We start from the raw sequence: 26,118 nt of genomic DNA, 5'->3' as shown, positions 1-26,118 counted from the left end.
TTAAGAAGTAATGCAAAATATCACTCATCAGACTTTCAGAGTACAGCAATTGGGAAGAGTCCTCTAGTTAAGGACTGAGCTGATCTGAGGACTAGAAAACTCAGAACAAGAACTGTTGTGCATATCTACATGCCAGCCCCTCAGTAGGCTGAGGAGGGGAGACTACAAAATGAAAATTGACCTGTCTTAAAGAAGGCTAAGGGTATTAAATCAGTGGTAAAGATGATCTGGCAGTTTTAGACTCTGGGTCCAATCCCCAATACCAGAAAAAAAAATGAACAATCATAGCCCAACATTCCCATGGACATATCACCACATTAGCTGGGTAAAGAAAGCCTCATGGGACAGTTGTGGTTTTGAGGCATATTAGAAATAACTCCTCCCTAATGTATTGGATGGGTATAAAACATTATTAAAATACCATTGAACACTCTTAAAATGACTACAATATTAATTATAAATCTTCTTTGTATCTATTCCTTTTGTGTGTGTATTTTCTATGAATAAGCAAACATGTTGGGAGTATGGGGTGATTTGATTCTCTAATTAACAGATACTAAATTCTTCCCTGGAGCCATACTTGATATAAGCAAAGGACTGTAGGTCAAGCAGCCAGCCAATTACCATGTATTACCAGCACTGACCATAGTGAGATTCATGGATGCCTTGTGGAAACTACACAACAATCACAGCTGTTTTCTGCCAAAGCACTGCTCAGCAGCCTGAAGAAGTGGCTGTCTTAGTTACCTTTCTATTGCTGTGAGGAGACATCATGACCAAGGCAACTTATCCTTCAATACTCCTAAGCCAGAACTCTGTGGCCTGTGCTACCATGTTCTGCTGCCTACTTGGAATAGAACCCGGCCCCCTTCTTGAATGACATTTGCATAAGCTTTGATTTTGATTTTTTGATGCTTTCCTTAGTTGAACAAATCTTCCTTTGCTTTAAAAGCAGATTTCTTAGGCATTTCCTTTTTATAAGTTGGAAATTTTGCAGGGTAGGATCTTGCCCTAAGGGCACCACTCCTTTTATTCCATTTAGCAGCCGGCCTACTTTAAACTTCTCATCTCTTTGAGCACAAGACTTGGCTCCAACATTTTTTTTCCTGGTGCCCTTTTTCTCCCCACACTGTACATTTTGTATTTCTTTTCCCTGCCTGCTCTTTTTCATTATAGATCTGTGTAAGAGTGATAATAACCACAAGAAAGTCAATACTAGGCTGTCTTGAAATCTCCTTTGCCAGTGAAATCAATCCAAATGCTAATTAAGCTTCAGGCAGATTCTTAGGATGGTGGGGCGGGGGAAGGGGGAGACACATTCTTTGCCAAAATATCACAAGAATGATCTCTAGCCCAGAAGTGAGTGTTGTTCCCCTCTGTTACCACTTAAGCTGGGCCTCCACAGTCCACACTGCTCTACTCACTAGTGTTCTCAGTGCCTGTCTTCCAAGTTCCTATAAGGGGTTATCTTTGTGGACCCTGGAACTTTCCTAGCATCCGGTTTCTCCCTGTCCCCAAGATGTCTCCCTCTATCATGGTATCTCCTTTTCTGTATTTATATTCCTCCTCCCTAATTCACTTTTTAATTTCTTTTTTTCTGATTTCCCAGATCAGATCTCTTATGCCCTGCTATTCTCCTCTCTATTGCTCCCCAATGCCCTACTCCAGCAATGATCCCTTTTGCTTTCCTGGATTCCAAAGTTACTCCAAAACATATACTCATTTCTGAAGATTTGGAGCTAGGGGCCTCCAATGTGAAAGATCATATGATGTTTTTCCATTTCAGGGTCTGGGTTATGTCATTCAGCATGATCTTTTCTAGTTCCTTATCTGCAAATTTCATTTTTCTTGAATGTACCACATTTCATTATCCATTCATCAGTTGAAAACAATGAGGCTATTTCCATTTCCTACATATTGTGAATAGAGAAGCAATGAGCATGGCTGAGCAAGTACCTGTTGAGTAGGATGCTGAGTCCTTTAAATGTTTGCCAAGGAGTTGCATACCTGGGCCATATGGTAAATTGATTTTTAGGTTTTTTTTTTTTTTTTTTTTAGAATTCTCCAGACCGATTACCATAGGGGCTATACAACTTTGCAATTCCACCAATGTGAATAAGGATTCCCTTTTCTCACACTTCCTCCTACATTTGTGGTCAGTAGCATTGTTGACATTTGTCATTCTGACTGGGGTAAGATAAAAAACTCTCAAAGCTTCTTTGATTTGCATTTCTTCATTTCTAGAGACGACAAATATTTTTGAGATATTTCTTATCCTTTTTTTTTTTCTTCTTTTAAAAATTCTCTGTTGTAAACAGAGGCTTTTCTGTCCCACTATGTCCCATGGCCATTTGTAAATAATTATTAGGGACCATGGCCTTTAGTTTTCTCTTGCTGTTGCTTGCTTTCATATTACCTGATTTTCTTATTAAAGTGATACTGGCTTCATTAGAAGGAGTTTGGGAGTGTTACTTTTTAACATAGTTTAAGAATTTTTTTTTGCTGGTAGCTAGAATATTTACTTTTATAGGTATTGTTTGAGCTTGCACAGTTGGGGTCTTAGCATTAAAACAAAATTTGTAAATACCTCAATTTATAAATAAATTTGTTAAAATGTTTCTAAATTAGGAGAAGTTCAAGAAAAGATGATATTAATTTCATAGAATGATTGGATGGAGGGGAAACAACCTAGGAATGTAAACAGTATAAATTTTCTCCCACTTCCAGATCTACTGAAGTTTAAGGAAATATAAAGACCATTGTTTGAAAGGTCCCTCCTATTCAGAAAACTGTCATGCTTTGAGTAATGGGCCAATAGTATAGAATGAAATGTTTTCTGGGATTTGTTTTAAAATATTCAATATATATTATCCATTAAACTATACAGTGTGAGGATTATGCTAGTTGGACCTTTCTAATGAGATCTTGTCTCAAACAACAAAGCAAAGTATATTCAAGTGTGTGTGTGTGTGTGTGTGTGTGTGTGTGTGAGAGAGAGAGAGAGAGAGAGAGAGAGAGAGAGAGAGAGAGAGAGAGATTCTGTGTGTTATTGAGGAATGTTATGCTATCATATTCCTTTCATAGACCAAAATGGTTTGAATTTAAGGAGAACTTCTTGGCTCTGTTACCATACTAAGCTATATTTATTTCTGAGAATTATTTGACAGGGATCAGTGGCTGACACCTGAAATTACTTTAAGAAATATTGTCTTGAACCATGAGACTTCTGCTGAGGTTAAGCTGGGACACCTTAGTGCACTTTGGAAAAGGATTTCCGAATGAGACAATACAAATCAGAGTTGGAATTTACTTTGAGACAGGATTTATCCATGTATCTCTAGCTTTCCTTGAACTTAGAATACAGGTAAGTTTGGTCCCAAACTCCCATATCTCTTCCTGCTTCGCTGCCCAAGTATTGGAATAAAAGTAGTGTGTCACATCGTCCAATTGTAACTCTATCATTTATTTACTTATAACTGTTTGTGTCTATGTCCTCATTTATGTGTGGAAAGGCATGCATATGTGTTATGGTTTGGGTGTACTAGTCAGAGAACATTTTGGGTGTTGGTCCTTTCCCTTCAGCATGTTTGAGACAGGGTCCCTAGTTTACTATCACATGTAAATAAACCTGTAAGATTTCTTCTGTCTGTCTTTTATGTTGCCTTAAAATTACTGGATTAAAAGCATGCATTGTGGCAACTGTTTTTATAAGACAGAAGTAAAGGGATAGGTGCAACATGATTACTTTATTTCTTAAACATGTTTCACAGCTGTGAATTTTATTAAGTAGAGATTTTTGAGTGCATCTGTTTTGAGACAGTCTCACATTCTAACCATGTCTTGCTTTGAACTCACTAAGTAGTAGACTGGCTAGAACTGGAACTTGAAGAGAGCCACCAGTTTCTGTCTTAAGGGGCCAAACATACATAAAAGGAGATTTTTAGTATAGATTTAGCACAGATATTGGTAGGAAGAGGGACTTTTGGAAAGTGTCATCTTGTGATAAGAGCCATTCTTAAGAATTAATACAGAGCCTTGTTACAGTTTTGGTGACTTTGTAATTTCCATTTCAGTGAGTTCTTAGGGAGCTCCTCTCTTTGTTTGTGTGTCTCTCTTCTCTATGTCTCTTTGTCTTTTTGTCTTTCTGTCTCTCTTCCTCTCTCCTTTTCTTTGATACCACAAGGAGTAGAAGTAGCAAGCCAGAGACATGAAAGAAACATTTCATGGATAGAGCTATGTAAGCCCTATGGGAATGAAGCTCATCCGTCTGAAACAGAGCTACAGGATTTGTTGTCTTCCCTCACTATGTCCACATTTCAATCTTTCATTTTTTATTTTTATTTTTTCTTGTCAAATGATACATACCAACTACAGTTTCTCCTCCTTCCACTCCTACAAGTCCTCTCCATTGCTCCTCTCTTCACCAGATCCACTCCACCTCATTTCCCTTCAGAATAGAGCAGCTATCCCAGGGTTATCAACCAAACCCTGCATAACAAGTGACAATAAGACTATGTAGGAACCCTCCTATCAAGGCTGGACAAAGCAAGTTAATAGGAGATAAAGGATTTCAAGAATAGACAAAAGAGTCAGAGATACACCCTTCACTTCCACTGTTAGGAGTTACTCAAAATCACCAAGCTATAAGTGGTAACACATATGCAGAGAAACTGGTGTGGACACATGCAGGCAGTGCTTGCTTTTTCCATCTCTGTGAGCTGCTATGAGCCCTGCTCAGTAGATTCTCTGGGCTGTGTTCTCTTCTGTCCTTTTAGTTAGATTTTTTTTTTTTTCAAAATCCATTCTGGGCTTTTGAGCTGAGATTTTCCTTCTTCTATTGCTATTAGTCTTAGGTTTGGTCTTTTAATAGTGTTCCAGATTTCCTGGATCTTATGTTTCAGAAAATCTTTAGATTTAACATTTTCTTTCATTGATATAGCCATTTCTTCTATCATATCTTCAAGGCCTGAAATTCTCTATTCCATGTCTTGTATTCTTTTGGTGACGCTTGCCTCTGTAGTTCTTGTTTGAATATCTAGATTTTCATTTCTAGAATTTCTTCAGTTTGCATTTTTTAAATGCTTCATTCATTTCCATTAGGTGTTTGTTTGCTTTTGGCTTTCTTAAAAGGATTTGTTAATTTTTCTCCCAATATTACATTTATCCTTTCTCTGCTTTCTTTAAAGGGAGTCATTCATTTCCTCTTTAAGAACTCCTATCATCTTTATAAGGTTTGTCTTAATTGTCTTTCAAACATGATGAAATGTCCAGGACTTGCTGTAGTAGGACAGCTGGAATCTGGTAGTGACATATTGCTCCAGCTGTTGTTGATTATGTTCTTATGCTGGTGTCTGTGTATCTGAATTTGAGGTGATTGTGGATCCAGGTGCTGATTTTGCAGGTTTTTTTTTTTTTTGATAAGTGTTTTTTTCCTTGGTTTATATTTGCTATCTGGTCTTCTATTCTCTGTAACCTATGAACAGGAGTTTGCATCCCAAGTTGCCGGCTTGAAATCTTGCAGTTGGTGTGGCCTTTGTTCCAGCAATGAGTATCTGCTCAAGTTTGGGGATGACAAAATGGAAGAGAGAAGAAAGTTTGGAGATAGGGTTAAGAGGGCACTGAGAAAGTGCAAGGTCATTGGGCAGGTGGCCAACCTGACATCTGGTACATTGTGTTTCCTTCAGTTAGAGAAAGAATTCAACAGAAGTTGGAGGCTACAACACAGATATTAAGAGAGAAGTGGAATTGAGGATAGTGTTGGGGGTTATTGAAAGAAGGCAGGAGGTCCAATAGTGAGCAGGTTACATGGATTTCTGGTGGCTGGCATGGCCTCTGGTCCATCGGGGGTCTTTGTCTCAAGTTGTCTACCTGATTTTTTGGATTGTGTGGCTGCATTTGAGCAGAAGATATTCATTTGATTTGGGGTTGAGGACATGGCTTTGGGAGTGGCAGCTGTCGGGTTGATGGGGGACTGTGTCTTTGGAGATGTGGGGATTGTGGAAGTTTCATGGGCTGAAGGCCTGGTTACCTGATCTTCTGGCAGTATGACACTCACATGAGCAATGTTTACCTGTTTGTGTTGGTGGCTGGAACACAGCCTCATCATTCTTCTTCTAAATGGGAGTATATCCTGTGCCATTGTATGTTGGAAATCCTTTATTTGTTTCTTGAATTTTACAAATGTTACAGTCAGAACATTGTCTTCAGTGTCAGAAGAGACTTTGGACATTTGAGCTGTTTGAGGCATGTCATGGTTTCCCAGCTCAGACATGCTGTCTGCTCAGCTCCCTGCAGCAGCACTGACAGCACACCACACCACACAAGTTTAAGAATTTTTTAATAGTTTGAGATTGACTACAGATCTTTTATGAAGATATAATTTTGCTGTGAACTCATCTGTCCCTGGAATTTTTTTAGCCGTAAATCTTTTTATTCCAATTTCAATCTCCTCATTTGTTACTGGACTGATTAGTTTATTCATTTCTTCTTGGTTTAGTTTTGGTGGTTTGGCTGGATCTAGAAATTCATCCAATTTTTTTTTTAGGTTTTCCTACTTAATGGAGTACAGGTTTTTTTTTTATGAGTTTTCTTTATCTTTATTCTTCTCTCAAACAAAACATCCAACCTCTGCCTCCCCTCCCTCCCATCCTTTTACCCCCACCTGCCCTCTCCCCCAGATCCAACTCTCCTCCATTTTCCTTCAAAAAAGAGCAAAACTCCCAGTGATATCAACCAAAGATGGCATAGCAAGATTCAAGAAGACTAGGCATAAACATAGCAAGCCTGGTCAAGGCAACCCAGTAGGAGGAAAATGGTCCCACAAGCATGCAAAAGAGTCAGAGACAACCCTACTCCTATTGTTAGGAGTCCAACAAAAACCTCAAACTAAAGAACCACACCATGTAATACAGTGGGCCTACCACAGACCCATGCAGGCTCCATAGTTGCTGCTTCATTCTCTGTTAGCCCGGATGAGCTCTGCCTTGTTGATTCTGTGGGCCATGTCCTCCTGGTGTCCTCAACCACACTGGCTCCTACGGATCTTCCTCTCCCTCTTGTGCAGCATTCCCTGAGCTCTGCCTAATGTTTGGCTGTGGGCCTCTGTATTTGCTCCTGTCAATGCTAGAGAAAGCCTCTCTGATGACGATCGGGCTAAGCACTGATCTATGGGTATAGTGGAATATCATTAGGAATCATTTCATTAACTTTTTTGTTATACTTATCAGTCATGTTTGGTTCTACCCTAGGTCTCTGAGCCATCCAGCTTCTGGTTCTGGGTGTCCAGCAGTGTCAAGAACAGGATCCCTCTTGTGTCTTGTACCTCGAGTGAGACCAGCCATTGACTGGCCACTCCCACAAGTTCTGGGTCATCATTGTCCAAGTTTTTAAATACCCTTATAATAATCTGAGTTTCTTTGGTGTCTATTATAATGTTCCACGCTCATTTCTGATCCTTTCAACTTGGGTCCTGCCTTTTTTCTTTCTGACTAGTTGAAACAAGAAATTGATTATTTTGTTTATCGTCTCAGAGAACCAGCATTTGTGTCATTAATCCTTAGTATTATTTTCTTTTGTTTTTATTTCATTGACTTCTATTCTGATTTTTATTGTTTCTTGCTGTTGTCTGGGTTTATGTGTGGTGTGTTCTTGTTTTTCTGATTTTTTGAGTTGCATCATTAAGTCATTTATTTGTGCATTCTTATTTTTTTTAATGTAGGCAATTGCAGCTATAAATTTCCCACAGAGGACTGCTTTCAATGTGTCCCACAGCATTTGTTGTATTGTGTTTTCATTTTCATTTAGTTCCAGAAAATTTAAAACACCCCCCCCACACACACACAATATTATTGGATTTTCTGCTTCACACACATCTTTACTTTTGTTTATTTATTTATTTGTTTTTCATTTGTTTGTGGTTTTTATTATTGTTGTTTTTGAGACAAGGCTTCTCTGTGCAGCCCTGGCCTTCCTGTAACTTGCTGTAGACCAGACTAACCTCAAACACAAAGATCCACCTTCCTCTGCCTCCCAAATGCTGGGATTAAAGGCTTTCACCACCGTGCCTGGCTACAGGAAATTTTTGTTTTGTTTTCTTTTGTATATTGATTTAGATTTTTTATTTTACATCTCAATCAAATTTCCCCTCCCTACTTTTCTCCCAGTCACACACACACACCATAACACTCTCCCCCCATCCACTCCTCCCCATTTCTTGTCAGAAAAGAGAAGTCCTCCCATGAACAACAATCAGCCATGGTATATCAAATTGCAGTCAAACTAGGCACCTCCTCTCCTATTCAGGCTAGACAAGGCAACTCAGTAGGAGGAAAGGGTCATAAAAACAGGTAGAAGAATCAGAAACAGCCCCTACTCCAACTGTTAGAATTTACACAAAAAGACTAAGCTACACAACTGTAACATATATGCAGTTACTCCCATGCTGCAGGCTTCTTGGTTTTCAGTTCAGTCTCTGTGAACTCCCCTAAGCCCAAGTTAGTTGCTTCTGTGGGTTTTTCTGTGGTATCTTTGACCCCTCTCTTGTTTGTACAACCCTTCCTCCCCCTCCTCCAATGGTTTCCCTAAGCTCTGCCTAATGATTGGCTGTGGACCTCTGCATATGTCTCCATCAGTTGCTAGATAAAGCATCTCTGATGATGACTGGGCTAGGCACCAATCCACAAGTATAGCAGAATAACACCAAGAATCATTTCTTTTTTTTTTTTTAATTTTTGTCAGTCATGTTTGGTTCTATCCTAGATCCCTGAGCTATCCTGCCTCTTAGTCCTAGCCCTCGTGGCAATGCCAGGGGTGGGCTCCTTCTCATGGTATGGGTCTCAAGCTGGAACAGTCGTTTGGTTGACCACTCCCACAATTTCTGTGCCATCTTACTCTGGTACATCTTGTAGGCAGGACAAATCATAGAGCAAAGGTTTTGTGCCTGGGGTGGTATTTCAATCCCTCAACTGGAAGTCTTTCCTTGTTATAGAAGATGGCCAGTTCAGGTTTTATAGCTATCATTCCTAGGGGTCTTAGTTAGGGTCACTCTCATAGATTCCTGGGAATTTCCACTGTGCTAAGTTTCTAGTTCATCCCAGAGCTGCTCCCAAATTAGAATTGTCTCTCCCTCCATTCTCCATCACCTGATACCTTCTGTTCCCATACTCAGCTCTGCCCACTAGCCCTCCCACCCAGTCCACTAGTGATGTCTATTCTAGTTCCCCTTCATAGTGATTCTATTTCCCCTTCACAGTGAAACTGGCTACTTGTTACTTAGCTGCTCTGGGTCTGTGGAATGTAGTATGGTTATCCTTTACTACTAATATCCTCTTATAAGTGAGTACATACCATGTTTGTTTTTCTGCATCTGGGATACCTCACTCAGGATGATATTTTCTAGTTCCATCCATTTGTCATCAAATTTCATAATGTCAATGTAATTATCAGATGAATAATACTCCATTATGAAATTGTACCACATTTTCTTAATCCCTTCTTTGGTTGGGGGACATCTAGGTTGTTTCCAAGTTCTGGCTACAATGAATAAAGCTGCTAGGAACATAGTTGTACAACTTTCCTTTGGCTATGGTGGAGGATCCTATGAGTATATGCCCAGGAGTGGCATAGCTGGGTCTTGAGGTAGATTAATTCCCATTTTTTTTTTTGAGAAACAGCCATATTGATTTCCAAAGTGGCTATACAAGTTTGCACTCCAACCAGCAATGGAGGAGTGTTCTCCTTGCTCTACATCCTGACCAGCATCTTAGCTATTCTGACAGGTGTAAGTTGGATTCTCAGAGTCATTTTAATTTGCATTTCCCTGATGGCTAAGGTTGATGAACATTTCTTTAAGTGATTCTCATCCATTTGAGATTCCTCTGTTGAGAATTCTCTGTTTAGATCTGCACTGCATTTTTTAATTGGAATATTGGGATTTTTGATGTCTAATTTCTTGAGTTCTTTATATATTTTGGATATCAGCCCTCTGTCAAATGTGGGGTTGGTGAAGGTCTTTTCCCATTCTGTAGGATACCATTTCATCCTTGTGACAGCGTCCTTTCACTTACAGAAGCTTTTCAGTTTCATGAGGTCCCAATTATTATCAACACCTGCACCATTTGTGCTATTTTCAGGAAGTTGTCTCCTGTGCCAATGTGTTCAAGGCTACTCCCACTTTCTCTTCTATCTGGTTCAGTGTATCTGGTTTTATATTGAGGTCTTTGATCCACTTGAACTTGAGTTTTATACAGGATGATAAATATCTGTTGCTGGAGAGCTTCTCTCCAGGTTCCATTAAACCCCCGCAGTCCCACAATCCACATATAAAATAATCACTCAGACATTTATATTACTTATAAACTGTATGGCCATGGCAGGCTTCTTGCTAACTGTTCTTATATCTTAAATTAACCCATTTCTATAAATCTATACCTTGCCACATGGCTGGTGGCTTACCGGCGTCTTTACATGCTGCTTGTCCTGGCGGTGGCTGCAGTGTCTCTCCCTCCTTCTTCCTGTTTCCCCAATTCTCCTCTCTCTTTGTCCCCGCCTATACTTCCTGCCTGGTCACTGGCCATCAGTGTTTTATTTATATAGAGTGATATCCACAGCAAATATCAATCTATTTTCATTCTTCTACATGCCAACATCCAGTTATGCCAACACCATCTGTTGAAGATAGTTTCTTTTTTCCACTGTATAATTTTGGCTTCTTTGTCAAAAATCACGTGTCCATAGGTGTGTGGATTCATTCTATGTTTCTACTCAATTCTATTGATCCACTTGTCTGTTTTTATGCCAATACCATGCAGTTTTTATTACTATATCTCTGTCATAGATGTTTTAAAGCAAGGATGGTGATACCTCCATCAGTGCTTTTATTGTAGAAGATTGTCTTAGCTATCCTGGCTTTTTTGTTTTTCCACATGAAGATGAGTATTGTTCTTTCAATGTCTGTAAAGAATTGTGTTGGAATTTTTATGGGAATTTCATTGAAATTGTAGATTGCTTTTTCTAAAATAGCCAGTTTTACTATGCTAATCCTACTGATCCATGAGCATGTGAGATCTTTTCATCTTCTGATATCTTCTCCAAATATTTTCTTCAAAGACTTGAAGTTCTTGTCATGCAGGTCTTTCACTTGATTACAGTTATCCTATGATATTTTATTTTATATTGTTTGTGGTTATTGTGAAGGGTTTTGTTTCCTTGATTTTATTCTCATCCCATTTATCCTTTGTATATAGGAAAGCTACTGAATTTTTATTTATTTTTTTATTTATTTTTTTTTAGTGAATTTATATCCAGCAATTTGACTGAAGGTGTTTTTGGCTGTAGGAGTTTCCTGGTAGAGTTTTGGGGTCACTTATGTATACTATCATATCATCTGCAAATAATAATACTTTAATGTCTTCATTTCCAATTTGTATCACCTTGATCTCCTTATGTTGTCTTACTGCTCTGGCTAGAACATCAAGTTACTATATTATTCAATATATAATATAATACTATTTATTCAGATATGGAGAGAGTGCACAGCTTTTTCTTGATCCTGATTTTAGTGGAATTGCTTTGAGTTTCCCTCCATTTAATTTGATGTTGGCCATCAGCTTGCTGTACATTGCTTTTATTATATTTAGCTATGTCCCTTATATCCCTGATCTCTCCAACACTTTTATCAAGAAAGGATGTTGGATTTTGTCAAAGTCTTTTTCAGCCTCTAATGAGATGACCATGTGGTTTTTTTCTTTTAGTTTGTTTATCTGGTGGGGTACACTGACAGATTTTCATGTGTTCAACCATCCCTGCATGTCTGGGCTAAAGCCCATTTGATCATGATATGATGGATGATCTTTCTTATGTGTTCTGGTGTGGTGGTATTGTGTTCCCCAAAATATTGTGTACCTTAGTAAACTTATCTGGGGTCAGAGAACAGAAAAGCCACTAGTTAGGCAGTGATAGCACACGCCTTTAATCCTAGCATTCCAGAGACAGAAATCCCTCTGGATCGCTGTGAGTTCAAGGCCACATTGGAAACAGCCAGGCATGGTGACTCACGCCTTTAATCTCAGGAAGCAAGCCTTTAATCCTAGGGAGTGATGGTAGAAAGCAGAAAAGTTTATAAGGCTTGAGGACCAGAAACTAGAGGCATTTGGCTGGTTAAGCATTTGGCTGGTTAAGCATGTGGCTGATTAAGCATTCAGGCTTTTAAACAGCAGTTCAGCTGAGAACTATTGGGATGAGGACACAGAAGCTTCCAGTCTGAGGAAACAGGACCAGCTGAGGAATTGGCAAGGTCAGATAGCTGTGGCTTGTTCTGTCTCTCTGATCTACCAGCATTGACCCCGATAACTGGCCTCGGGTTTGATTTTATTAATAAGTACTTTTAAGATTCCTGCTACATTCTGGGATTCAGTTTGCCAGGATTGTATTGAGTATTTTGCCTCAATATTCATGAGGAAAATTGGTCTGTAATTCTCTTTCTTTGTTGCATCTTTGTGTGGTATGAGTATCAGTGTGGTATTGGTATCATCTTAAGGCCTCATAAAATGAATTTGGCAATGTTCTTCCTGTTTCTAGTTTGTGGAATAATTTGAGGATTGGAGTTACCTTTTCTTTGAAAGTCAGATAGAATTCTGCATTAAAATCAACTGTCTCTGGACTTTGGTTGGGAGACTTTTAATGACTATTTTTGTTTCCTTAGGGTTTATTGGTCTATTTAAATTATTTATCTCTTCTTGATTTAACTTTGGTAAGGGTATCTATCAAGAAATTTGTCCATTTCTTTGAGAATTTACAATTTTGTGGAGTACAGTTTATTGAAGGCTACTTGCTAGCCTTCAATCGTTAGTACAGGCTAATGATTCTCTGGATTTCCTCGGAGTCTATTGTTATATTCCCCATTTCATTTCTGATTTTGTTAATTTGGATATTCTCTCTGCGATTTAGTTTGGATAAAGGTTTGTCCATCTTGTTGATTTTCTCAAAGAACCAACTCTTTGTTTCATTGATTCTTTGTATTGTTCTCTTTGTTTCTATTTTATTGATTTCAGCTTTGGTTTGATTATTTCTTGCCATCTACTGCTCTTGGGTGTGTCTGCTTCTTTTTCTTCTGGAGCTTTCAGGAGTGCTGTTAAGTTTCCGGTGAAAGAATTCTTCATGGAGGCACTTAGTGTTATGAATTTTCCTCTTAGCACTGCTTTCATAGTATCCCATAAGTTTGGGTATGTTGTACATTCGTTTTCATTGAATTCTCAGAAGTCTTTAATTTCTCATTTCTTCCTTGGCCCATTGGCAATTCAGTAGAGAGTTGTTCAGTTTCCATGAGTTTGTAAGCTTTCTGTTGTTTTGGATTCCAACTTTGACCCATGGTGGTCTCATAGGATACAGGGGGTTACTTCAGTTTTCTTTTATCTGTTGAGTCTTACTCTGTGGCCTAGAAGTAGGGTGATATTTTATTTGTACTGAAATGTGATTTTAATTGTATGTCAATAAATAAAGTTGCCTATGGGTCACTCCATATTGTATTTTGTTTTGTTTTGTATGCTTTCTGTGCTTTTTGGTTTGGCTTGGTTTGTCTTTTTTTTTTTTTAATTTGCTTCTTTGTTTTGGATTTTTTATGAGAGAGAGAGAGAGAGAGAGAGAGAGAGAGAGAGAGAGAGAGAGAGAGAGAGCATGTAATTGGGTGGGTAGGGAGATGGAAAGATTCTGGAAGGAAGTGGGGAAGGGAAAGTATATAATCCAAATATATTGTATGAAAAAAATTTAAAAAAAAAAAAGAACCAAAAGAGCATGTTAAAATTTAAAAACTGACCTATTTTGTATCCAAACAACGTGAAGATAAGCTGAGAGCACTATAGAGTTGTTCCCAGCATCCCCAGGCTGCAAGTCTACCCAACATTCTCAAGTGTCTTAGGTATCCTGGTGTCTTATTGATTTACATATATATTCTGTACTTCTGCCAGATTTATTTTCATTCACCTTTTGTAGTCAGACTTTCTTTTGGATTGCCAACTCTCCAGTAACGACATGGAGACTCTTTATTAATCCTGAATGCCTGGCCTTACCTTAGGCTTGTTCATAACTAGCTCTTAAAACTTAAATTAGCCCATTTATATTAATCTACATTTTGCTACATGGCTCATTATCTCTCCTCCATGCTGTACAGCCAACTTCCCCACGTCTGGCTGGCAAATTCTCTGCTTCTTGGATCCTCTGAGAGTTCCTATCTCTCTCCAGAAATTCTCTATCCTCTCCTGTATAGCTATTAGCCATTCAGCTCTTTATTAAACCAATCAATAAAACAGTGACACATCTTCACACAGTTTACAAAAAGATTATGCCAACAACAACCTTTGATTATTGATTCTGGTTTTAACCATCCCTGTCTGTTATCTATATCTTATTTGTCTGTACTCTTGCCTTCTTAGAAGTGGTGTCCCACCTTCTGGTTCTGGAATCTAATTCTGCTTATTCATCAACATTTTTTTTTATGAAGAAATGGAGACTAAGCCTTCACCCTTGAGTGTGCAGCATAACATTTGCATCTCTTCTACAAACCCCCTCTAAATAATGGTTCATCATCTGACTGTGCATTTTCTGTGAAGGTTAATAAGATGCCAGGATATACCTAATCAAAAACTCATGACATATTTCTTCCAGATCTAAATGTGGTTCTGCTTGCATTTAATTTTGACTGTAGTTTCTAACAATGTGTGTGTTTGTGCAACAGAGGAAATATCTACTAGAACTAATTTCATTGAATTGCATTGATTTCTTTATGGGTAGGTTCTGACTGAGTTTATTTTTTTGTAGGTAGATTTCAGTAACTACCCTAGCATCCTTTAATTTCCCAAGTCTACTGGTCTGCTCTGTGATGAGTATATTCTGCTAGTATTAGTCTCCTGAAGGTTAGACTGTCAATGCAAGAAAAACCTCCTTGTTCAGTAGTTTCAGTGCATATTTGCATGAGCACACACACACACAAAAACAGAGACATTATCATCATCCATCACCACCATCATCATCCTAGTGGAAGGTTTGAAGCTTGTTAACTTCTCAAAGGAGTTTATTTTGTACTAGGTTCTATCCAGGCCTTAGAAAACAATGAACTTCATTATTCAATGGAAAACAACCATGCCTTTCTCAGGTATTTGAATCCTAGTGTTCATGGAGAAACCTCATCTAAATATATATATCTTAGAAATTTGTCATATAATATCAGGGTGTCATTACTGCTCTAACATAAAACCCTAATAAAATTATTCATTATTAGAAAATTTTATCTGTTCAAGTCAAGGATGCTTTCTGTTCTGTCTCCTGATTGGATTTCAACTGATAAAATATAACAGAATGGAAGGCTTATAGGTATAAAATGAAGAGTATATGTTTTTGCTACATGACCAATATTTAATAGACAACAAAATTTGCAAAATAAAGAATTAATGTGGACCCAGAATCTAAAGTTAAACATTTAATATGTTAGTTTCATTATCACTAATGATCAGCAATCTCAATATTACATAAAGTTATTACTATCAAAACTAACATTCTAGGTTCAAACTTTTTATTATCTAAAGATATTTCAGATTTTCAGATATTTGCTGATTCAGAAGCACTTAGTTGTGATGATAGACATATGAGAAAAAAGAACATAAATATGGATGATAGCCCAAGTTTAAATTTTTACTGAAATAGCTATATCCAAATAAAATCCAATTCTACATTATAGTTGACATTTTCATCTCTAGAGCAAAAAAAATGGTGGCCAAGAGTCCATGTAATTGTCTCTATATGTAAAGTTCAATGACATTTAATTTTTATCTGAACTTACTTTTTTTTCTCCAGAGTTTCCTTATTGCATTTTTTAACCCAACATTCCTCAGGGTAGAGATTAAAGAATTCAGCATAGGAGCCACCATGGTATAAAAGACAGCGACAGCCTTATCAAGTGGCAGAGTGGTCACTGGCCGTAGATACACAAATATGCAAGGAATAAAGAATAAAACCACTACCGTGATGTGAGACACACAGGTGGAGAGGGCTTAGCGCCTGCCCTCCAAGCTATAGTTCTTTAGAGAGCGCAAGATGATCACATAGGATCCCATCAAGAGGAGGAAGTTAAACAGGCAGATGAACCGACTGTTGGCAGCAACAAAGAGACCAAGGGTATGCGTGTCCATGCAGACAAGTTCCAACAATGGGTACAAGTCACACATAAAATGGTCTATGATGTTGGGGCCACAGAAGGGCAGCCAGACTGTAAAGAGGATCTGAACAGTTGCATGGATAAACCCTCCAGTCCAGGCCACTCCCACCAGGAGAATGCATAGCTTGTGGCTCATGATGGTCATATAGTGCAGAGGTTTGCAGATGGCCACATAGCGGTCATAAGCCATCACTGTCAAGAGGATGATCTCAGTAGCACCAAAAATGTGCTCGGCATAGACTTGTGCCATGCATCCATTAAAAGAGATGACTTTCTTCTCTTGAAGGGAGTCCACAATCAGCTTCGGGGCTGAAGAGGAAGTGTAAATCGTATCTATCAAGGACAGGTGGCTCAGGAAGAAGTACATGGGGGAGCTCAGAGCCTGGCTGTTGATGATGGTGACCACAATGAGCAGGTTGCCTGAAACTGTTACCAGGTACAGAACCAAAAATGTCACGAACACTGCTTTCTGCATTTGGGGATTCTAAGACCTATGAAGATGAACGCAGTCACGTTCCTTTTAGTCACCATCTGTGTGATATGGTTAATTTTTTTTTAATCCAAAAAGAAATACTTTATGTTTAGGAAAAAAGAAAGGAGAAAATTGTAAAATAATTAAATAATCCCAAACTCTATTCTTAAAAATCCTACCACATCACACATTAGAACTAGTCTTCCCCAAACTCCATAAAATAGGTCAAACATTTTCTTAGTTGACTTTCCTAGTCTTTTTTTTTAATTCTAAGAAATTCTTAAAAGACCTAGAACACTCCAAAGGAAGGTCATTACCTACAGTCAAGGGAGCAGTTGCAAACTTCACTTTTATATCAGAATGAGGTAAGAGTAATCATTAACAGCAAAAATTTTGGAGATTAGCAAGATATATATATCTTATTATATATATATATCCATATTATATGTGATAAGGTAATTTACAACCATGAAATAGTCCTCAAATACTAGTTCTAGTTATGTAAATTTAACAGAAGTAAAAAGTTAATGGTAATAATTATGTAATTAGTATTTGAAGATTCTGTCAAATACTAATATGTGTATTTCAGGGATAATATTAAATTTTGAAGTTTTCACATAAAATTTTATATAGACTGTGAGTGACTGATGTTAAAACACAAGTATATTTGTTCCATTTTTGTCACATCTTTGCAGAAATGGAAGGAACTTTAAGTGAAATAAGTCAAATATTAATAACATACATTCTCTCTCGTAAGTGGATGCTAAAACCAGCATTAATCTAAGGGTACAAGTAGAAATGGAAGACAAGGGGCTCGAGAACAGTACTAAACATTTAAATACCCAAAGATGGTGCTGACACAGGCTCCACAGCACAGTGGATGACTACAGTTCACAGGAATCTATCATCTGTTTTATGAAGATCTGAGAGGAGCTCAGTCTCCAAATACAGAGGTGAGAATAAAAGGGAAATATTAATGGTCCTGAATTGATTAGTACAGACTGTGTAAATATGTTGAAAATAAAACACATTGTGCCTCATTAATATATGCAATTATTACATGTTAATCAAAAATAAGGTAGAAGCTGGAGGAGCTGCTTGGTGGTGAAGCATGAACGCTGCTCCTGCAGAGGAGCTCAGTTCAGTTCCTAGCACCCACATCAAATGGTTCACAATCAAACACAACTCCAGCTCCAGGCAATTCTGAATTCCTCTCATCACAGAAACCCTCATTCACATGTGCACGTACAAACAGACACACACACACATGCACACACTTTTTCAAAAAGTAAAAGCAAATAATGTTTCATAACCATTCAAAACATTTATTAAAAAATTAATTACTTAAAATATTGAGGGCATTTACTCCAAAATATAAGATTATGGGTGACCTGTTATTTCTTTCTTTAATTTTTCATCATTTTCCAAATTAGCATAGACTGTATTACTAATTTTATGACCAGAAAATAACTTTGATTTCTGTATTTAGTACTATACTTGAAAACATGAGCATTCAAAGCTGAGTAAAATAAGACACAACGAATATAAAGTATTGCACATTGGCACATTGTGGAAATCCAACTAATAGTATCTGAATGTAGCTAAAAGGTAATGGAGTGTTCTCATAAAACTGTGCTTGTCAACTCACCAAATGAGCATAAGACAGAGGCATGAATTGGCACTCAGGACAGAGAATGAGAGTGCCCTGGTCACCCCACACAGAACTTAGAAACACCCTGAATCTTTATTCTACAGTCAAATACAGGCTTTCATTTGAACTCATCCCATTAGTCAGCACTTTACTTGAGCAGTAAATAAGTCAATCCTGGATAATCAACCAGAATTCACTTAATAATAAAATCTGTTTCATTTACTTGATGAAGAATGCAGATATCGCTCAAAATTCATGATATTACTTAAAAGTGCTTTGTCATTATCTGTTTTCATTTTTTCCTGGGCATTAAATTTCTTTTTTTTTTTTTTAAATATCTTTATTTATTCTCCTGTTCAGACACAGGAGAACAGTGGAGGGTAAGATAAATTTTCCCCATCACATGTGGTCATGAAACATACTGAAGTCTGTGGGAAAGAGTTGCCTTTCCAAGCAACTTCAAGAATACTTCACTGAAATTCAGACCTTATATCTCTAAGCCCAGGATCACAGCCTCCTTCTAAATAGCCCAAAGTATCAGAGAATCCTCCCAGGAACAAAAACCCCTGGGAATAATAAGGAGTGCATTTTTTTAATTGCCAGGTCTTCTCTAGAGAAGTTAATCCTTGGAATAACAAAGACTGGACTAATAAATATTTATAAATTCCAGAATGTAAATGCCCAAATCATATTTCATGATCAAAACCAAACATAACCCAAAATAGGATTCATTCAGTTAATAATTACATTCCTGCAAATTTTCAAGTAATCTAAATTTATTTTAATTCTTTAAAGTATTCAGGATCCTCCTTTTCCCTCACACCATGCAGATACAAAGACAAGGTGAACAACTCAGCCATATGTCAAAACTGATGTCTTTCAGTTCTATGGCTGGTTAAAGGAATAAATGCATTTTGTTCCTGCCCTGGTCCAATGATTAATAGTATACCCTGTGGTGTTTGCAGAGGAGCAAGAAGGGACCAATCTTCCACAAACGGAAAGACTGCAACGGAGAGGCAAGGGCATACATGGACAACCTCATCTCACACTGAGAAAACCTGGTCACCTATTTCAACTCCTCTGCTCAGATATTGGGGCATGAACCCTTTGCTGTACTCTGCTTTTCCACATTTGTGGCAGCATGCTGAGGCTCGCATGTCCTGCATAAGCTTCCTGTGGGACATCCTTACACTGAGCACTGGCCACATATTTGGAACTGTACTAAGTGATTTGTGTGTAGTATCCCACCTATTCCTCACAATAATGCCAAAAGGTTTAGACACCTTTAAATTGAAATTTTAAAGAAAAGAAGACGAGACTGTAATTAGAAGATAAAGAACTTACCTAAGGTTCCAGTGCTAAAATGTGAAGAAGCCTGTATCCAAATCCAGGATATCTGTCTCTAGCTCTTTAGCATTTACTCAGTGCCAGCAATCTCCAATGAAGATCAGTTTACTTTGAGGGTCAGCATTGCCAAAACTCAGAGAAGTGAGATAGTACCTTAAAGCCAGCAGCTGTGGTCACAGGGAAGCTCCAGAGTCCTCCACTAAGCTGCAAAAGAAAGTCAGATGGTAATGAGTTCAGGCTTCCAGTCTGCAAGTCTCCAGAACTGCTCTACATTAGAAATCCCTGGGTACCTTGTGTTTTATCAACTTATGCACACTTTAAAGTTGAGGAGCCAAGGGCCAGGCAGGTGAATTTCAAGAAACCAGAGCTTATCAGTCAGTGACAGAAGACAAGAACAGCCTAGGTCCGCTAAACTCTAACACTGATACTTTCTGCCTTTGTGTCTCACCTTTCACAGGATGATACAATAGAAATGTATACAAGGGCCGGGTGGTGGTGGTGCATGCCTTTAATCCCAGCACTTGGGAAGCAGAGTCAGGAGGATCTTTGTGATTATAATTGTATAACAACCCCCTTCCCTAAATCTCTCCAATCCTTCCTGTGTCTATCTCACTGTCTCTCACACTGAACAGTTCTTTTTCTCTGTTATTGCTATCTGTCTTTAAAATGTTCTTAACAACAGTATTAAATTATTTTTGTTTAGAAACTGCTAATAGTAGTTTAAATTGAAGCCATTCATATTATTTAAGTTTTTAATAGAACAAAATCTTTGATAATTTCCAGTATAGTTTACATGTATTTAATATGATACAGTTTAAGTACCCCATTTTTATTCTACTATGTAAATAATTACACTAGTCACTAAGATGGAAAATGAACCTCATGATCCAGTACTGTTAATGTAAACAATATAAAAAACAAGATATTGAAGAGCTATTGTTGGGCATATGTTATTTTACATTCCTGTGTGTTACAAGAGGTGTGCCTATTTTAGCCTCGTGTTTTCAAGACGGACAATAACATCTCCTGAGTCAGATGGAAGCAGCAATGTGGACAAGACCTGTAGAAGATGCATATACAACTGGATTCTCAAGAAAGCTCTGACTCTGCACAAGCCCTTCTTCACCACCAACCACATATGAATGGAACTTACTTAGTCAACATAATTTCCTTCCAGGTAAATACTGTTGGTACCTGTGCATACTTGTAGTACCTTTGCATACTTACTAATATACATTAAATCTATGTCCTGAAGTGGTTCCCGAGTTACATTATGCTATTCTTTGTATGTTGGGCTATGTCTACAATCCCTTTTGACTGAGAATGTTATGATTAGTTATGAGCTGATACTTCCAGTGAAACACTCAACAACATCATCAAGCATTATCAGCCATTTACATTTTTTCCAGTGCTTTAGTCATTTTACATGAAAATCAGATAAAATACCCTCTGATGTGGATATTGATGTTTCTATGGTAAAATGAACAATGAAAAAGGACAATGGAGGTTGCACAGTATCACATAGTAAGTGAATGAATCTGACACTTCCACACACATGTATGGCTCCAGAGTCCAGAGTGCTGTCTACTGTGATTCATTCCTCCCTGCAAGTGTGCCTGGGTTCTTAGTTCACATGAACAAGAAATTTAAAGTCATTATTTGGTCACAGTAGTTGTCACTTCCCATTTTTCTTTATTAACATTATTCAGAAAACAGCAATAAGCTTTGGAATTTTATTTGATTATACAAATATGAAAAAAGGATAAAAATTTCCAGAAGAATACACAAAGATAGATCTGAAGTCGACTATGGTTAAATCTAAGCAGTGCTAGAGCCAAGACCTTATGAACTGGAAAGCAGATCAAGGGGATTGAGGCCAAGGGGTAAAGGGCAGAATAGTCAATAAAGTCAGACTGTGGCTTCAGGGCAGATCCTATGTTCCATCCCCTATGAAGTGTAGTTTATTTATTGGTAGTGAAAAGTCTTTGAATATATTAAAGTAAAGAAGTGTAACAATCATATTTCTGTTTTCTCCACTTGCTGACTAGAGTAAAGTCCAGATAATTCTGCATGACATTCTGTGAGCAATAAAGCAAACCAAATGAGAAGAGGCAGGCAATGGAAATGTCTTCTGGCTACTTTTGGCTCCCTATGTTCCTTTGAGGCAGACTATATTTGATGTATTTCTATTCTTAATTAAGAAACTGAGGTTAAAGATTTGCCCACCATTGAATGGAGGGACTGGAATGCATAGGGATGCCTCCTCCAGATCTACAACTGAATTTCCTTTCGACACAGGATGTCAGTCAGCAAGATTAATCAAATCAGGCACTTGAAAATGCCCCCCACCTTTAAATCATAGGATTCTTTGTGGCTCCCACACATCTCTGACTTACTGAAATGTATATGAAATGATAAAGGTATGTGAATATTTATAGTGCAAGCTACTTCTAACATAAAAATAGAATCTTTTTAGAGTGATGGTGGTCATAATGAGACTCATGATAAAATTCTAAGTAAAATAAATTTCTGGTCCTAATGGTTAATATTCCCTAGTAGCAAAACCCCTCAATCAGCCAGACTGAAAAAATAAAAGGACACTGAATATGTGGAAGCCTTGATCTCTATATGAAAGGGACCACTTTCTCATTTTGAGCTTTTACCTCAAACCACACATGGGACAAGTTAGCAGTGAGAATTCTGTGGGCTGATGGCCAAGGTCCCTAGACATGAGATGTTTAATTGTTCCTGCATATTTTAACTATAAAGGAATCTAAGTTAACTTATTTAATCCTTTTATTTTTCAAAGTGCAAACTAAGACATATTTATAATTACATTTAAAAATGATCTAAACAAAGGTCTTACCACACCAATTATCTATTTTCTCTTGAGTGTGTTGTATTTGATCATCCAGATGCTGAATTTATATTTGAACACTATCAATACTTAGGAAGAATTATACTTAAAACCACACCCTACTCTTAAGTATCTTCCTTTATAATTTCTATTTTCTTTTCTTTTGCTTCCCAGCTTAGCTTAAGAATTATAAAACAAATATACTATCTGGTGACATTTTATTTAGTAACAGTCATAGATGAGTTACAGTCAGATAAAAATGTTTGCAAAAAATCCTGATAGTATATTATTGTGATAAGAATTGATATATGCATAGATGAATATACTTATAGCTCCTTAAACACCTGACAGTCAAGTTCAGAAGAAGTAACTATCATAGGCAGTAATGTACTAATTAATATTAGGGGTTATTTGATACAGTTCAAATTCAGATTTTCATGATCAAATGAGAGATATATAAATAATAAAAGCCTTTTAAGATGTAGAGGGTATGTGTCTAGAAGTGCAATATCATTGCATTAATCTGGTTGTACCAGAATGCATGCTATTTTTGATGCAGCATAAATTATATCAAAGGATCTTTCACAAAGATTACCAACTAGAAAGACAGGCTATCTCTTAGTCAACATATTTAGCATTTATTGCCACCACTGTCTGTAGGACTCTTAAAAGGACTCTTCCCCTGACTGTTTTTCTCTCTGTACGTGAATAGAATTAAGTAGCTACGTTATTCATATTATTGTAGGTTTCCCACCATTCCTCACCTCAGGGTCTATACCCTTTTCATTTCAGGGTATTCAGATTGTACATGTGTTTTGCTAAGAACACCAGCAGTGTAATTTTTTTAGGCACCTTTTGATCGATGATGAAACTGGAATGAAATGTGTTTTGATAGTTTTAAATATATGAATGACTGAAATACCTTTGTCTACTCATCTATGTGCCAATCCACTGAGGTCTTCAGTAGAAGTTGGTACTGATGACCTTATTAAGTTCTGTGGTGATATTTGCAAGATGAACTCAATACATGCTTGCTAACCATCTAACTCCAACTCACAACACAGAAGGTAGTAATGAAGATGTGTTTTATGACAAAACAGATTCATGGTCTTGTTCACTATTAATGGCAGATACTATTTTCCTGATCTCCTGTCTCTGAAACCCACCTGCTAGAAGAGTAAATGGGAAAGAATAGCAATGTTACAGAATTTATTCTGCTGGGTCTCACTCAGGATCCTGCTGGGCAAAAAGCATTATTTGTCACATTTTTATACACATATATTGTGACCATGGCAGGCAAACTGCTCATTATAGTGATAGTCATTGCCAGCCCCTCTTTGGGCTCCCCAGTGTATTTTTTCCTTGCATATCTGTCACTTATGGATGTTATTTATTCCACTGCCATCTCACCCAAGCTGATTATAGACTTACTCTGTAATAGAAAGATCATCTTCAACGCTTGCATGGGCCAGCTCTTTGTAGAACACGTCTTTGGTGGAACTGAGATCTTCCTTTTGGTGGCAATGGCATATGATCGCTATGTTTTCATTTGTAAGCCACTGCACTATTTGACCATCATGACTCAGTGGTTTGCATCCTCTTTGGTGGCATCCTAGGCTGGAGGTTTTGCACACTCTGTGGCTCAAGTTCTCTTTGTTTATGACCTTCCTTTCTGTGGTATCAATGTCATAGATCACTTTGCTTGTGACATGTAACCATTATTGGGACTTGTGTGCACTGACACCTACTTCCTTGGTCTTAGAGTCATTGCCAATGATGGAGCAATCTGTATGGGGGTCTTTATTATTCTCTTAGCTTCCTATGGAATCATCCTAAACTCTCTTAAGACTCACAGCCAGGAAGGGAGGTGCAAAGCAATGTCTACCTGCAGCTCTCATATCATGGTGGTTATCCTAATTTTTGTTCCTTATATTTTCATGTATGTTCGACATGTTTGCAATATTCCTATTGATAAATCTATTACTATTTTTTATACAGTTGTCACTCCCATGTTGAATCCCTTAATATACACCTTGAGAAATTCAGAGATTAAATGTTCTATGCTAAAACTCTGGTCTAAAATGTTGCATAGTGATAGAGTAATGAAGTCTTGTTGTTAAACAGGATAGTAATTTTAAAGCAATAATCAGATAGCAAGTGATCACAAATGATTGTGCTTGTTCGATGAATTCACTGGGGATATTTTTATATACAAATCATAAATGCAGAATAAGTTTTTGTTTATGATTAGGGTCAGTTCTCTAGAGAATTTCTGCAAGAGAAATAAAAGGCATGAGTTTAGTTACTGTTACAGTAGAGTTTAGTTACTACTATGATGAAAGAGAGAAAACTGATCTTGTATATTTTTCTTTTCAGTTAAGACTGAAGTGGGACTGAGATGAAAATATTTTTTTAAATGAAGAAACAGTGATAATTTTGGAAATGTTTAATCACATAATACGTTAGAAATAAATGTGGCTAATATGCAAATTTCTGGGACCAATGAGATTTTTAAATGATGTGGTTATTTTTCTGTCTGTAGATAAAGATATTTATGTGGCTACATTATGAGCACTGTTTTAGGCTTATCACCATGCTGTACCTAAGTGTGTATGTCATTTCATTTCAGGCTTTTTAGGCAGCAAATGTATTCAGTCAACAATACTTGAAGTGAACATTTTGTTAGATAACTTTCAGTTAACAAAACCAGATTTTAGTTCTCAAAGACCACACTAAGCCCATCTAGAAACATATTCTTAATATTCTTTACCATTTAACATATTCAATTTTACGACTTTTCAAAGACAGTCATTTTTTTTTTAAATTTTTTTTGGTTTTTCTAGACAGGGTTTCTCTGTGTAGCTTTGTGCCTTTCCTTGAACTCGCTTTGGAGACCAGGCTGGCCTTGAACTCACAGAGATCTGCCTGCCTCTGCCTCCTGAGTGCTGGGATTAAAGGCATGTGCCACCATTGCCCAGCCTCAAAGACAGTCATTTTTATATTGTCTTTCTGATGGTGAATCAATTGGAAAAGACCATTTTGCATAACCAGCATTTTCCCTAACCTTTGTGTTCAACCTCAGCATTTCACTTGTAGAATTCAAATGATTTGTGCTCATATAAACCAAATTTTGTGTTTTGATTCATATAGCATAGTCTTCATCCATGTTGGAATATCACAAAATAGAAAATGAAAGTGCTCTCATTTTAATATGGAAATTTCATCTATGTTGTACAGTTTTGTTTCTGCTTTGAATTTTACTTCATAATAAATCTTTATATGTACATTTAAGACATACAATGTGATAATATGGATCTAGACAATAAAAATACATAATTAAAAATAATAAATTATGCATAATTTTACATAGTTATATGTATATTTATAATATATTTACAAGTTTATATATTTGTATACTTATAAATATTATCTCATATATAATTATGTAAAATTTCTTTGCTGAAAGAGCAGCTAAATTATACTTACTTAACATTAATCACAATACAGTATAATTTCATTACTTTTAATTATGTTCATTAGTGAGAGTATACAAAGTAGCTCATTTAGATATGGATGGTGAATTAGAT

At 37.2% G+C, this 26,118-nt stretch overlaps 2 pseudogenes; one reads left to right on the top strand and one right to left on the bottom strand.

Annotated features, from left to right (window-relative positions):
- Positions 1–15,815: 15,815 nt before the first annotated feature.
- LOC114685905 lies at positions 15,816–16,735 on the bottom strand (annotated as a pseudogene).
- A 6,977-nt stretch (positions 16,736–23,712) lies between these two features.
- Positions 23,713–24,651, top strand: LOC114685936 (annotated as a pseudogene).
- The last annotated feature ends 1,467 nt before the right edge of the window (positions 24,652–26,118 follow it).

This window comes from Peromyscus leucopus, chromosome 4 (genome assembly GCF_004664715.2).
Source record: "Peromyscus leucopus breed LL Stock chromosome 4, UCI_PerLeu_2.1, whole genome shotgun sequence".
NCBI lineage: Eukaryota > Metazoa > Chordata > Mammalia > Rodentia > Cricetidae > Peromyscus > Peromyscus leucopus.
This window is presented reverse-complemented; position numbering and strand designations above follow the sequence as displayed.